General features: G+C 48.0%; 1 protein-coding gene across 19 annotated transcripts in view; it reads left to right on the top strand.

Annotated features, from left to right (window-relative positions):
* Positions 1-13,041, top strand: part of CELF2 (CUGBP Elav-like family member 2) — a 653,507-nt gene that overhangs the window by 529,012 nt on the left and 111,454 nt on the right. The gene's annotated exons all lie outside the window — the stretch shown is intronic.

The following is a 13,041-nucleotide window of genomic DNA, read 5'->3' as shown; positions in this document are numbered from 1 at the left end:
GTAGCATGGGATCTTCTTAGTATTTGGGTACTTGCCAGGTTCTTATGGCCTGGATTGGCCACTGTTGGAAACAGGATGCTGGGCTTGATGGACCCTTGGTCTGACCCAGTATGGCAAATTCTTATGTTCTTAACCAACTAAATTAGGGGCCCAGTGATAACATCCAAGGGAGGCAAAGCCGACACACCAAGCTCTGGGTCGCAGGCAAGCAACCAGGAGCATGAAAGGCAACTGCGCAGGCCACAGATGAATGGCTGTGGCAGATCTTCCTCTCTCCCGGGTGCAGCTGGAGTGTAGGCTCATCTCAGCAAGCAAATGAATTTGGGAGTCCAGCATTGCCGACATCAGCACTGTAGCACCAAGATGCCTTTTTTTGTGGGCAGACGACCATGAAACATTTTAATCAAAGATCCTGTAACAGGATCATGCCCTTCCTGCCCCTGCATCTGGCTGACAAAACTATCCCATACAGATGCTTTTAAAAAACCTTCAGTGACAGAGATTCCACCAGCGCCCTGGCTCGTTGGTTCCAGTGCTTGCCTGTCCTCACCAGGAAAGTCTTCTTAACCTCTGACCTCAGTCTCTCCCGCCACTTCTCGCCCTGCCCTCCGCAGAGATGAAGAATAGCTGACCGCCATGCTCTGTGTAACTCTCTTTCCCGTATTTGAATTTTCCTGACAGGCCATCCCTTCGGTCTTCTGTAGGCCAGATAAACCCAGCTCCTTTAATGCAGGCTGTGGCACTAGAAACAGTAGTGAGACAGTTTTAAATGTTTTTCTTTGACCATAAGGAGCACTAGACGTTTTGTACATCCTTAGATTCTTCCGTCACTGGTCTTGGATAGGAGGCGTATGGCATAAGCAGAGAGATGGACTGTTCCTTTCCTCCTCTGGTTAAACAGTCAGGCAGCAGTATAGAGAGGCATGAGATATAACGTCACGGGAAGGATAATGATGTACGATGGGAGGTACTTGAAATGAAGTATTAACTCAGTCATCACAAGGGTGACCGCCCTGGCGGGGGCGAGCCAGAAGCCATCGTTTTTATCCAGCGCGCGGGGCGTTTTATCCAGCGACTGCCCTGGCGGGGGCGAGCCAGAAGCCATCGTTTTTATCCAGCGCGCGGGGCGTTTTATCCAGTGACTGCCCTGGCGGGGGCGAGCCAGAAGCCATCGTTGCCCTGCGCGCGGGGCGTTTTATCCAGCGACTGCCCTGGCGGGGGCGAGCCAGAAGCCATCGTTTTTATCCAGCGCGCGGGGCGTTTTATCCAGCGACTGCCCTGGCGGGGGCGAGCCAGAAGCCATCGTTTTTATCCAGCGCGCGGGGCGTTTTATCCAGTGACTGCCCTGGCGGGGGCGAGCCAGAAGCCATCGTTGCCCTGCGCGCGGGGCGTTTTATCCAGTGACTGCCCTGCGCGCGGGGCGTGCCAATGTTTTATCCAGCGACTGCCCTGAGCGTGATATATTATTTGGGGAAATAGCTGTAACACTTCCTCTATATTTTAATTGGCAAACTGATGAGGGTGGGGCCTCACCAGTAGAGAATAAATAAATTTACTATGGACAAAGATGAGAGATAAACCTGACAGGGGGATGGACTCAGTCTTTCTAGCCCTCCCGCTCCACACCCGATGGATCCCCCAAAGTCCTTCCACCCTGCTGCAGTCACAGGATTTCACAGGACATGGCGCTTCTTACCGAGCAACAGTGCAAGTCACTTAAGTCATGGCTGTGACCTCAGGCACCAGCGCAGGATGGGAATCGCAGGAAGGCCTGGATGGATATTTCAGTTCTGTCAGCAACAGTTCAGCTCCTGCCGGCATCAAGCGCAAAGGGAATAAGAGAAACCAAACCCCAGTCAGACTCTCCCATGCTCTTCATGGTGTTTCGGGGGTGGGCGGCGAGGCCGTCCCTTTCCTTACTCGGAGGGGGGATGGGGCTGGCGTAAGGTCCTGGGGGGGGGGGGAGTGCAGCTATGCCTCTTCCCTCCCCCCCCCCCCTTCCCCCCTTCTCTTCAGACTCGCTCAGGGGACTTTTCCTTCCCCTCTGGAACTACTTTGTTGCTGCAGGATCTGGGTTTCCCCCTCTCTCCTGAGGCTCACAACTGAGCCAGGTTAACCCTTTGCATGCAGGGCATCCTTCATCCTGAGAAACCGTCAGGGCAAGGGGGGGCGGAGCTGCACCTTAAAACCCCAAAACTTGGGGAAACCTGGCACGGGCCTGCAGATCCGTGATAACAGGGGCAGGCGATGGGCAGCCGCGGGTCACATAAATGTTAATAAGGGAGGAGAACTTACGCGGGTATAAAAGTTCATTGCACGTGAGGGCCGGACGTCTGAAAGTTTGTGGTGCTTTTACCCACGGCGCTCCCGCGGGCACACGCGAAGGAAAATAGCCCACGTCAATTTCATTTTCAAATCTCCGCGTGGCGGTGTCGGTCGAAAGACTGCCTGTGGGGATAAAGCGGACGCCACCCGCGGCGAGGTTCAAAGTGAAACGTAAATGTGCGTCTGTGCTTGGGAAAATTAGTGAGCAGCGTGTGAGTGGTACGATAGTAAGCCCGGATTTAGGAACAGGCGCAACGTAGGCGACTGCCGCCGCCATCAAAGTTTCACGTGCGCCGGGAGGTTGCCGCAGGCCTTGCCTCCCTCGGGTCCCGCTCTCACCACTGCGCCGGCCCACAGCTACACCCTCCTTCCAAAAATAAAAAAACAAAACCCATCAAAAGCTCAGCATGAGGTCCGGGAGCCCCCCTGCGAGCTCAGGGGGGCTCCCGGACTCCCAGCGGCACCCCTGCTCCTGGCTCCGGTTTCCATGGCAACAGGTGACAGGCCCTGGGGGCAGGGAAGGTCCGGGTTCCCTGCGCCTCTTGAGGACCCAGGGGGGGATGGGAAGGGAACATCACCCCCCCTGCACCCTAGGAATATTTGTGAAGGATCCACCCCCCACCCCCCTTCCTCGCCCCTGGGTGCTGGCTCATTAGTTTCCAGTCCCGGTAAACAGCACCCGCAGACAGCTGGGAAAACTGCTCCCGCAGTGTCGTCTTCATGCTTTTCGCTTGGGAGATGCAATTTAAATGCTGTCCTGCAGCATCAAGCCTGAAATTTCTCATTGCTGGGCCCGTGAGCTGCGCAGCGCTTCGTGCAGTTTGTAAAACCAGAAATTCACGGATGTGTATTTCCCAGGTACGAATGTTTAGCAGCCGCACAGGGCTATGAATAGAGAGCGACTCTCCACCGAGCTGTGTCGATTACTCATCAATATTCTATTGTTATTGACTTTAGCCTGGAGTGGATAGTGCTACGGTGCGCGTGCACCTTCAGATGGATGCATAACCGGGCAAAGTCTGGCTTCTTATCAAAACTGGGCTTAAATCTGTTTGTTTTTTCTCTCTTTTTTTTTTTTTTTAACTCATACAAAGTAATAGCTTCAGATGTCACTTCCCAGGCCTGTTATGTACCAAGGAGTTATTCCCATGTCAGTGGGATGAGCCAATAAAGTTACTGCGGAGGGAATTTAAAGGAGGAACTGCAAGCCTTAACTTGCTTTCCAAGCCCAAGGCAAAAGTCTAATCCTTTGGCTGAATTACTGTTTGCTGTAAACCGAGGTGATGTGCATTACATGCCGCGGTATATAAAAAAACTATAAATAAATAAATAAATAAATAAATAAACCTTTTCCTGTCTTGCCTCCCCACCCTTTAACCATGTGAGATCTTGTGTGAGGTCCCATCCACACACAAGTGTCAGGAAGCCACCGCTGTAGGCCAGTGACGCAGCACAAGGAAGCACCTCAGTCAAAGGTCCAGCCTAGGTTTCTGCAACCAGGGGGGAGAGCAGTCCAGATCCTCTGTTGGTTCGACAGTGGAAGCTCTCCTGTCTGTCCTTAACGGCGTTCTCGTCTCTCAGCATTAGGGAATGGGGTGATTCATGCCTTATTTCCTCCCCACAGCTGGTTCAGCTTTCTTGCTACATTGAATTATTCATATCTACTTACGCAATGTAGAACACGCGCAGCATTTAAAGGGTTCCGAAGGCTGCAGAATCCTGCAGATTCGCGCCAAGGAAACGTTTAAACCAGGGCCAGGCCCAGCAGTCCCTCCACTCCAGTCTCTTCCCTCAGCTGCACTTCCTGCCAGAGACCCTGGGCTCCCCTGACTGGGTCAGCACTCTCAAGGGGAGTGGAATGGCCCTGGTCCAGGAGGGTCGCAGACAGGTTTAACCAAGCCGTGCAGATGATGAGCCCGGTTCTCAGATCGTTTGTGCGCAGGTCATGCCTGATGAATGTCCACCGTGGAAATCCTGAAACGCAGGCCTGTTGATGCTTTTCGTGAGGGCCAGAAATTGTTATCGTTGCAGCACTAGAAACCTCACAGTGGCTTCCTCTTTGGGTCTTCCCTGGGTTTCCTTTATTTTCTTAAATTAGTTCTGTACATTTTTAAAGCTTTTATTATCCTCTTCTGTTTCCCGGCTCCTTGTGCTGTATCCAGTCTTCGCTTGCATTACTGGGAGGCCTGCGGTGGGGATCCTGTTTGTGATCAGCAGAGCAATGTCCTGAGTTATGTAGAGTAAGGAAGTAAGGATTGTGGTTAAGTAAGAGAGGGAGGTGCAGGCGGGTTTGAATCTCGTCCGAGCTTTTGGGGTTTGGGATATACCGTTCACTTAGTCGGGCCATAAATGGGAGCAGATAAATCCAAGCCATGTGCAAACAGGACTGAAATCTTCATTTCCCACAGTTCGGGTTCACACCGCTTTCTGTGGCTCAGCGTTGCATTAACCTGCACCAGTCTGAGTAAATGTGGATTAACTTAAAAATCTGATTCAAACTAGATCGAAAAGGTTTCTGGTCATCCCAGCAAAATTTGGGTTAAATGTTTACAAATCTACCCTTGAATTTGAACAGGTTTGGAGGAGGTTGACCTTGACGAAATAAAAAGCAGAATGAAATAGAGGGATGTGGACCGACCTGTTTGGCTCAGCGGCAGTGCTGTTGGCCACGGTGCGGAAGAGCTGGGTTCAGTCCCCTGGCCTGCAGGGCCACCTAGCAAATCTTTGGTTGGCAGCTCCAGCAATAGCACCAGTCAGCTCTAGGGCAGGGGCGGAGAGCGTTTCAGGGACGTGTGCGGGAGGGCCTGGTTGAAGAGGTGGAGTAGCACTGTGACGGCATTGTTCTGTCCTCGGGGGCCGCTGTCACACCTCTGCTCTACCCCAGTTTTGGTGCTATTGGCGGCTGCCTAGTTCGCCTAATGAAAGAGCCTGCCCTGCTAGCCTGGCTTCTGCTCCCAGCCGGGCTGGGGAAAACTGCAAAGGAAGAAGTCACAGATCCTAGGAGGGGGGAGGGAGTTTCAGCCATTGTTCAACAGCGACACCTTTGGGCCAGATTTCGGGTCCACGTTAGCCGGGTTCCAGAGAGAGCCACAGCTCGTGGCCTCTGGCTAAGTACTGTTATGGCAGTAGCTGTGGCTGAGTTGGGAGGGTCTATAAAACTAGGTGAAAAGTTCCTCCTCACTCTTCCCCCTCCAGGTAGCTATGGTGTGTTAGCATCATTAGGGGCTGGATCTGACCGAGCTGGAACCCAAAGGAGCAGGAGAAAAGCAGCCTGGACAAAATAAAAAAAAAAAGGATCTCGCTGAGCTTTAGGAGCTGTTAATCTCTACTGCTCTTAAGAAGATAAGAAGATGCCATACTGGGTCAGACCAGGGGTCCATCAAGCCCAGCATCCTGTTTCCAACAGTGGCCAATCCAGGCCATAAGAACCTGGCAATTACCCAAACATTAAGAAGATCCCATGCTATGCAATGGCAGAAAAGGAGCAATGGTCCATCCAGTCTGCCCAGCAAGCTTCCCATGGTAGTGTCTGCCGCGCCGTGCAGGTTACCCCCGTGTATCAGTCAGTGCTGCTTCACGTGCTTTGCTTATGCCCTTGGCCATAGAAGCAGTCCTGGGGGGGGGTCCCCCCCTTTATGTCTGCACATCAGTATCCCAAACTGTAAAAAAAAAAAAAAATGTCATGGCTCGCGTTGGTTTTCCCTAAATCCAAATTTCTCTTTCCCTCCAGCCCCCACCCTCTTCTTTGAAGCAAAGAGCCATGTTACAGTTGCAAGAAAAGCATCAAGGCTGATTGGTTAAAGGTAGTAATCCCCTGTGCCTGCTGTTAAGGGAAGTAACTGCCGCTCCATGCAGGTTACGCCCATGTTTCTGTTAAGGGTAGTAACTGCCGCTCTGTGCAGGATACCCCCATGTTTCTGTTAAGGGTAGTAACTGCCGCTCCGTGCAGGTTACCCCCATGTTTCTGTTAAGGGTAGTAACTGCCGCTCCGTGCAGGTTACCCCCATGTTTCTGTTAAGGGTAGTAACTGCCGCTCCGTGCAGGTTACCCCCATGTTTCTGTTAAGGGCAGTAACTGCCCTTAACAGAAACATGGGGGTAACAGAAACATTAGCCTTTAACTGGCTAATGGCATATCTTCTCTCCTGATTCATTGTTGAAATTAAATATGCATTGGTGTTTATAGTTAAAGGAGTTATAGTATGTACTCCTGATACCCGTTATTTATGTAAAGCCTGTGGCTGTTATTTTGTTTACTTTCTATATAACCTGTTATATGTAAAGCCTGTTGCTAAGTTATTGTTTTACTGTAAACCGAGGTGATGTATTACGATACGTACCGCGGTATATAAGAATCTCTAAATAAATAAATAAATACATGTTTCTGTTAAGGGTAGTAACTGCCGCTCCCTGCAGGTTACCCCCATGTTTCTGTTAAGGGTAGTAACTGCCGCTCCGTGCAGGTTACCCCCATGTTTCTGTTAAGGGCAGTAACTGCCGCTCCGTGCAGGTTACCCCCATGTTTCTGTTAAGGGTAGTAACTGCCGCTCCGTGCAGGTTACCCCCATGTTTCTGTTAAGGGCAGTAACTGCCGCTCCGTGCAGGTTACCCCCATATTTCTGTTAAGGGTAGTAACTGCTGCTCCGTGCAGGTTACCTCCATGTTTCTGTTAAGGGTAGTAACTGCCGCTCCATGCAGGTTACCCCCATGTTTCTGTTAAGGGTAGTAACTGCCGCTCCATGCAGGTTACCTCCATGTTTCTGTTAAGGGCAGTAACTGCTGCTCCATGCAGGCTACCCCCATGTTTCTGTTAAGGGTAGTAACTGCTGCTCCGTGCAGGTTACCCCCATGTTTCTGTTAAGGGAAGTAACTGCCGCTCCATGTAGGTTACCCCCATGTTTCTGATAAGAGCAGTAACTGCCGCTCCCTGCAGGTTACCCCCATGTTTCTGTTAAGGGTAGTAACTGCTGCTCCGTGCAGGTTACCCCCATGTTTCTGTTAAGGTTAGTAACTGCCGCTCCATGCAGGTTACCCCCATGTTTCTGTTAAGGGTAGTAACTGCCGCTCCGTGCATGTTTATCCCATGTTTCTGTTAAGAATAGTAACTGCCGCTCCGTGCAGGTTACCCCTATGTTTCTGTTAAGGGTAGTAACTGCCGCTCCGTGCAGGTTACCCCCATGTTTCTGTTAAGGGTAGTAACTGCTGCTCCATGCAGGTTACCCCATGTTTCTGTTAAGGGTAGTAACTGCCGCTCCGTGCAGGTTACCCCCATGTTTCTGTTAAGGGTAGTAACTGCCACTCCGTGCAGGTTACCCCCATGTTTCTGTTAAGGGTAGTAACTGCCGCTCTGTGCAGGTTACCTCCATGTTTCTGTTAAGGGTAGTAACTGCCACTCCGTGCAGGTTACCCCCATGTTTCTGTTAAGGGTAGTAACTGCCACTCCGTGCAGGTTACCCCCATGTTTCTGTTAAGGGTAGTAACTGCCGCTCTGTGCAGGTTGCCCCAAAGCAGAAATGTTACACCATCTCTTTCTTTAAATCATTAGGGATCCACAGTGTTTATCCCATTCCCCTTTGAAATCTCATTGTTTTTGTCTTCAGCACCTTCTCCGGAAGGGCATTCCAGGCATCCACCACCCTCTCCTTGAAGAAATATTTCTTGACGTTGGTTATTCGTAACCCCTTGTTCTATTGCTTTTCTTTCCAATGGAAAAGGTTTGTCAATTGTGCATTATTAAAACCTTTCAGGTATCTGAAGGTCTGTATCACATCTCCCCTGCTCCTCCTCTCCTCCAGGCTTTACATATTTAGGTCCTTCAGCCTCTCCTCCTAAGTCATTTGTTGGAGACCCCACACCATTTTGGTCGCTCTTCTCTGGACACCTCCATCCTGTCTCTGACTCTTTTGAGATTCGTTCTCCAGAACTGAACGCAGTACTCCAGGTGAGGCCTCACCAAGGACCTGTACAAGGGGATCATCACCTCCTTTTTCTTCCTGGTTTTTCCTCTCTCTATGCAGCCCAGCATTCTTCTGGCTTTAGCTATCGCCTTGTCACATTGCTTCACCATCTTCAGATCTTCAGACACTATCACCCCAAGGTCCCTCTCCCAGTCCATGCACAACAGCCTTTCACCCTCATCACATGCAGCTCTTTTGCATTACTGCACTCCAGATGCTGACTCTGCACTTCTTGGCATTGAATCCCAGGCTGCCAAGTGTTCAGCCAGTCTTCCAGCTTTCTTAAATCACTTTTCATTCTCTCTACTCCTTCAGGCGGGTCCACTCTGTTGCAGATCTTAGAATCATCCGCAAAAAGGCAAACTTTTCCTTCTAACCCCTCTCCTGTGTCTTTCACGAAGATATTGAACAGAACCGGTCCCAAAACCAATCCTTTAGGGACTCCACTTAACACGGTTGTCTCATCAGTGTGGATTCCATTTACAATTACACACAGTCTCTTATCAATCAACCACTTAGTAATCCACTCCATCACATTGGTGCCCAGTCCCAAGTCCCATTTCACTTGCTTTACTAGAATGCTTTGCTAATGGAGCACCCGAAACACCCTACACGGTCTGTGTTTCAGAATTGATACTTCCTTATTCAAGGGATCGTCATCATGTCTTCTTCGGTATTCCCCTGTTCAGCAGCAAACGAATGGATCCTGTAGGGTGTTTCGGGTGTTCCATTGGGGACAGATGACGTAGCGTGTGGGAGTAACATCAAGAGCCACTATAAAAGGTTTTTTACAGGCAAATTATTCTAGTAAATATAGGACCTATATTACTAGTCATAGTCAAAGCTCACTGTTTTGAACAAGTGGTGAAATTACCGTGTGGTGTTATTAAACCAAAGTATAAGAGGTGGAACTTGTTATATTCCCACTGTCGGACTGTGTGGAGTTTGACATTTAAGAATATTTTATAAACCATATAGCTTGTCTAGTCCCTGCTAAAATTCATCCTGAGTTATCTGATGGAAAACTGAAAAATCAGAAGTTGATGCAACGCCATCGTTTTTTGGAAAGAAGCCTTACCCTGCTGTTTTTCTGCTTCACTTTAAGCTGAAGGATCAGTTTTGAAGCACTAAGTACAGGGACTTCTCAGATTGTTGCCTCTGTAATTGGATGCCATAAGTTAGTAAACACATTGTAAAGTTGCTAATTCAGACAGCTTTAGATCCATGTTTGACTTTGACAAATTGTATGGTAAGGTGCTTATAGATTTACAGTTAGAGATACCGAGGATGGCCTGACAGCTTGCACAATAGGGCAGTGTCCGAGGGTGCTTAGGAGCCAATAACCCTCATTGCCTGGGGCCCAGATCACTGTCAGTCCACCCCAAGAGAGACAAAAGGCATTTTTTTAATTAATAAAAAAGAATTAGCTAGTAATTAAATAATTAACCCTTTCTTGAATGGGTCAACTATTGATAGATCAGTGTTGACATTTTAACTTAATGATGAACAAATGCCGGTTTTATCTTTTCTGTAGTAGACTGGAATGCAGTTTATGGGTCCTGGAGAAAGCTGAATTCTTAGCAGGTTTTAAGAGCTTTTGTTGGTAACTACATTAAAAATCATCTCTAAATTCAACCACCAGGGCTCGCACCCTCCCCTCAGGAGCTGGCAATTAAGCAACTGGAGTGTCCGTTCTTCGTCACATCTGGCTTATTGTACTCCGTGAACCTTGGCAGTCGTGGAACAAAACTGAAACAGTTCTCACTGGGTTCTGCTGCTGTTTTTGCCAAACAGAAACAGAGAGACAAAATTAATGAAAAAAAAAAAAAAACAAGAGAAACGCAAGAGCTGCCGAACTGGAATCTGTCCCGTGGCTCGGGCTGCCGCAGCGTGGCAGGCATGGGTTCCCAGATGCACCACGGAGCCAGCGCCTTCGGTCCTGGGGGAGGAATGCAAAGCAGCTGCTGCTACTGTGGCTTGCTCCAGACCTCTGGGGCTCACCAAGTGCTGCCCGGCTGTTGTGCCTGGGGTTGGGAGGGATGAAAGAAGTTAAAACAGTGGCAGGCAGCTGGTGCTCAGAGGCATCTCCTGTCAGGCCCGTCCAGTTTCCAGCAGCCGTGGTTTAGAGCTGCATCAAGCTGGGGGTAATCTCCCCTGGCTGTTCTATTACATTCCCTGTGATGGATAGGGATTCCATAAGTTCTTCTAATGTCTGTTTTGTAATGCAGTTCTAGTTAGCTGTGATGCTCCTGAAGAAAACCAAAGTCTCTGGAGGCAGTGAGATCTTTAGCCAATCGCCTATAAAAGGACCATTCAAAAAAAGGTGGGCATGAGGTATCAAGCCCCCGCAGATCTCCTCAGCTGTGCTCTCTGGAAAGCTCTGGGCCTTTGAAAGGTCTCACTAGCTGCTACGCTCCTCTAAGCCTTCTTTGAACCCCGGTAATATCATTTACTTATGTGACGTCATTCCATGGTTCTGCGTGCTGCAGATTGTGTGACGTGCGGCCTTCCCTTTGTTTTAAACCTGCCGCCCTGCTGGTGACAAATAATCCCTTGTTTACTTTCTCTAGACCTCCAGTGATTTTGTGGGCCTCCATCGCATGTTCTCTCTGTTTTTCTCTTTTCTGTGCTGATTCTTTTTCCCTTTGGGCACAAAATGCTAGAAGATCTGAATTTTAGTGTACATGGCCCTTGGGAAGCGTCTGCCCGCACTAGGGCAGGGTTTTCTTTTTTTATAGATTGGATAGGAATTTTTCTAGTTCTCCGAAGTTCATGGAAACAAATCTGTAAATGAGTGTTCGGTAAACGTCTGATGCATTATCTAGATTCAGCCGCATTGCCCTACTGTGCACCAGGACTGTTGACTCCAGAGAAAGAAAGAACCTGGGGGAGTTGCTTGCCTGTCTCGCTGCCTGACTCCTTGCTGGGGCCATGGTGGATGGGAAATGCTGATGTCATCCAGAGTGCCGGGGGCTAGTTATAAGCCAAAGCCGTGTGCCCCTTTTCTTAAATCTGGATTATGGAAAGGAAAAGAAAGGGGATGATCTCTGCTTCCCCTCTAGCGTCTGCCATGGACCGATGGACTTTCATGTACATCGTCCCCAATCATCTACTCGAGTAAATTCCAGTGAGGAAGTGTTTGAGACCTTGCTGAGCCCTGGGGTGCACCTGCCACCACTTTTGTCTCCGTTTCGGTCACATGCGTGTGATGATAAGGATCCTCTGCCTGGTTTAGAGGCCTTATCAGGTGAAGGTGTCAGGTAGACCCATCACTAACCTGAAGGAATTGTCTCTGTATTGATGACATCTGCTCAGGAGGATGGTCCGGTCAGTAACTGGATCTCGGATCCTGGTGCTGTACCACCACCACCACAGATCTTGAGTGGGTCTGAGACAGGCAAAGCGTCATCTGAGCCAGCTGATATCTCGCTCAGAGATATTTGGAGGATTGTTACGTGTACAGAAGCATCCCTAGCACATACAATATCCCAATTATGTGCCTTCTCAGCTGGTACCTCCTCCAGACTGACTGAGTTTGCAAATAGATTGGGCGCTATGGAGTCTCGGATGGTGTCCTCCTCTGCTTCGATTACCGCTTTGCAATCTACGGCAACAGCTGCTATGAAAGACAGTGTAAGCTTTCATTATTACTATGAATAGAACACCAGCAGAGTCTAAATCTTAATGTATGTATTTTAATTTTAATTGTGTTAATTTTGCTTTTTATTTTAAATTATGTTTGTATTCTTGTAAACCGCTAGACGGACATATAAATGCCTTATTGTGCGGTATATAAAAAACTTTAAATAAATAAATTAAAGTATACATTAAAGTCATTGGAGGATTGGATGAGGTTTAAAAACCTTTGTTAAATTTTCCCAAACTTGATTACTTTCTGGGCTTGAATTGTTTAAAAAGTTTATTGTCAGATAAAGAAGTTGTGATTTCAAAGTTTTATTACATTCCTGATATAAAAATATTCCTGGTCCAGCTGAAGGAACATTGAACGTCCTGGCTCCCTTTGCTAGTTCAGATTTATCTTTGTTTTCACAAAGTTCTCAGGATGATATCTCAACTTGGGCAACATTTATCATCTCCTTTGCCTCTTGAGTTGGATAAAGAATTGGTATTCCGGCAATATTTTCAATCTAAAGGACTCTCTTGCGGACAACAGATACAGATCTTCCCTCTCCATCTTCCACAATGGATTCTTGACTTGGGTGCTTCCTGTTGTCTAACGTTCCCCTGTAAATGCAGGGTTACCTTTCGAGGGAATAAGTTTATTTTTTACTGATCCCGTCCATACGGAGACCTTTCTGTTAGACAAGCCGGAGGGATAGTATTGTTTACTGAGAATTTTTTGTTTTCTTGTATTTGTTTATCTCCTGAGGACTTCTGATGTATTCCACAGTTTTATGTTTTCCTTATGTTGGAATATACTTTCTTATAATTCCACTTTTCCTGATTTTACTTCTTCTTTATTTATTTATTTGTTTATTTAGAACTTTTTATATACCGACATCCGTTTGCACATCGTATCGGTTTACAAATAACTTGGAACTTTTTAGGCGTAGCCTTTACATGGAACAATAACTATATGAAAAGAGGAACAATAGCTATCTGATAACGTTATAAGTTAAATTAAATAGGTACAGCTTAACTTGGTATAGGGTTTTAAATTGTAGGAACAGGATTCTAATATGGAAGAGCTACACTAGGTTAAATTAGTAGGGTTTAGATTAAATTAGTATATAAAATGT

The sequence above is a fragment of the Rhinatrema bivittatum genome, chromosome 9 (assembly GCF_901001135.1).
Source record: "Rhinatrema bivittatum chromosome 9, aRhiBiv1.1, whole genome shotgun sequence".
NCBI lineage: Eukaryota > Metazoa > Chordata > Amphibia > Gymnophiona > Rhinatrematidae > Rhinatrema > Rhinatrema bivittatum.
The sequence above is the reverse complement of the archived record's forward strand: the minus strand, read 5'-3'. Positions and strand labels throughout refer to the sequence as shown.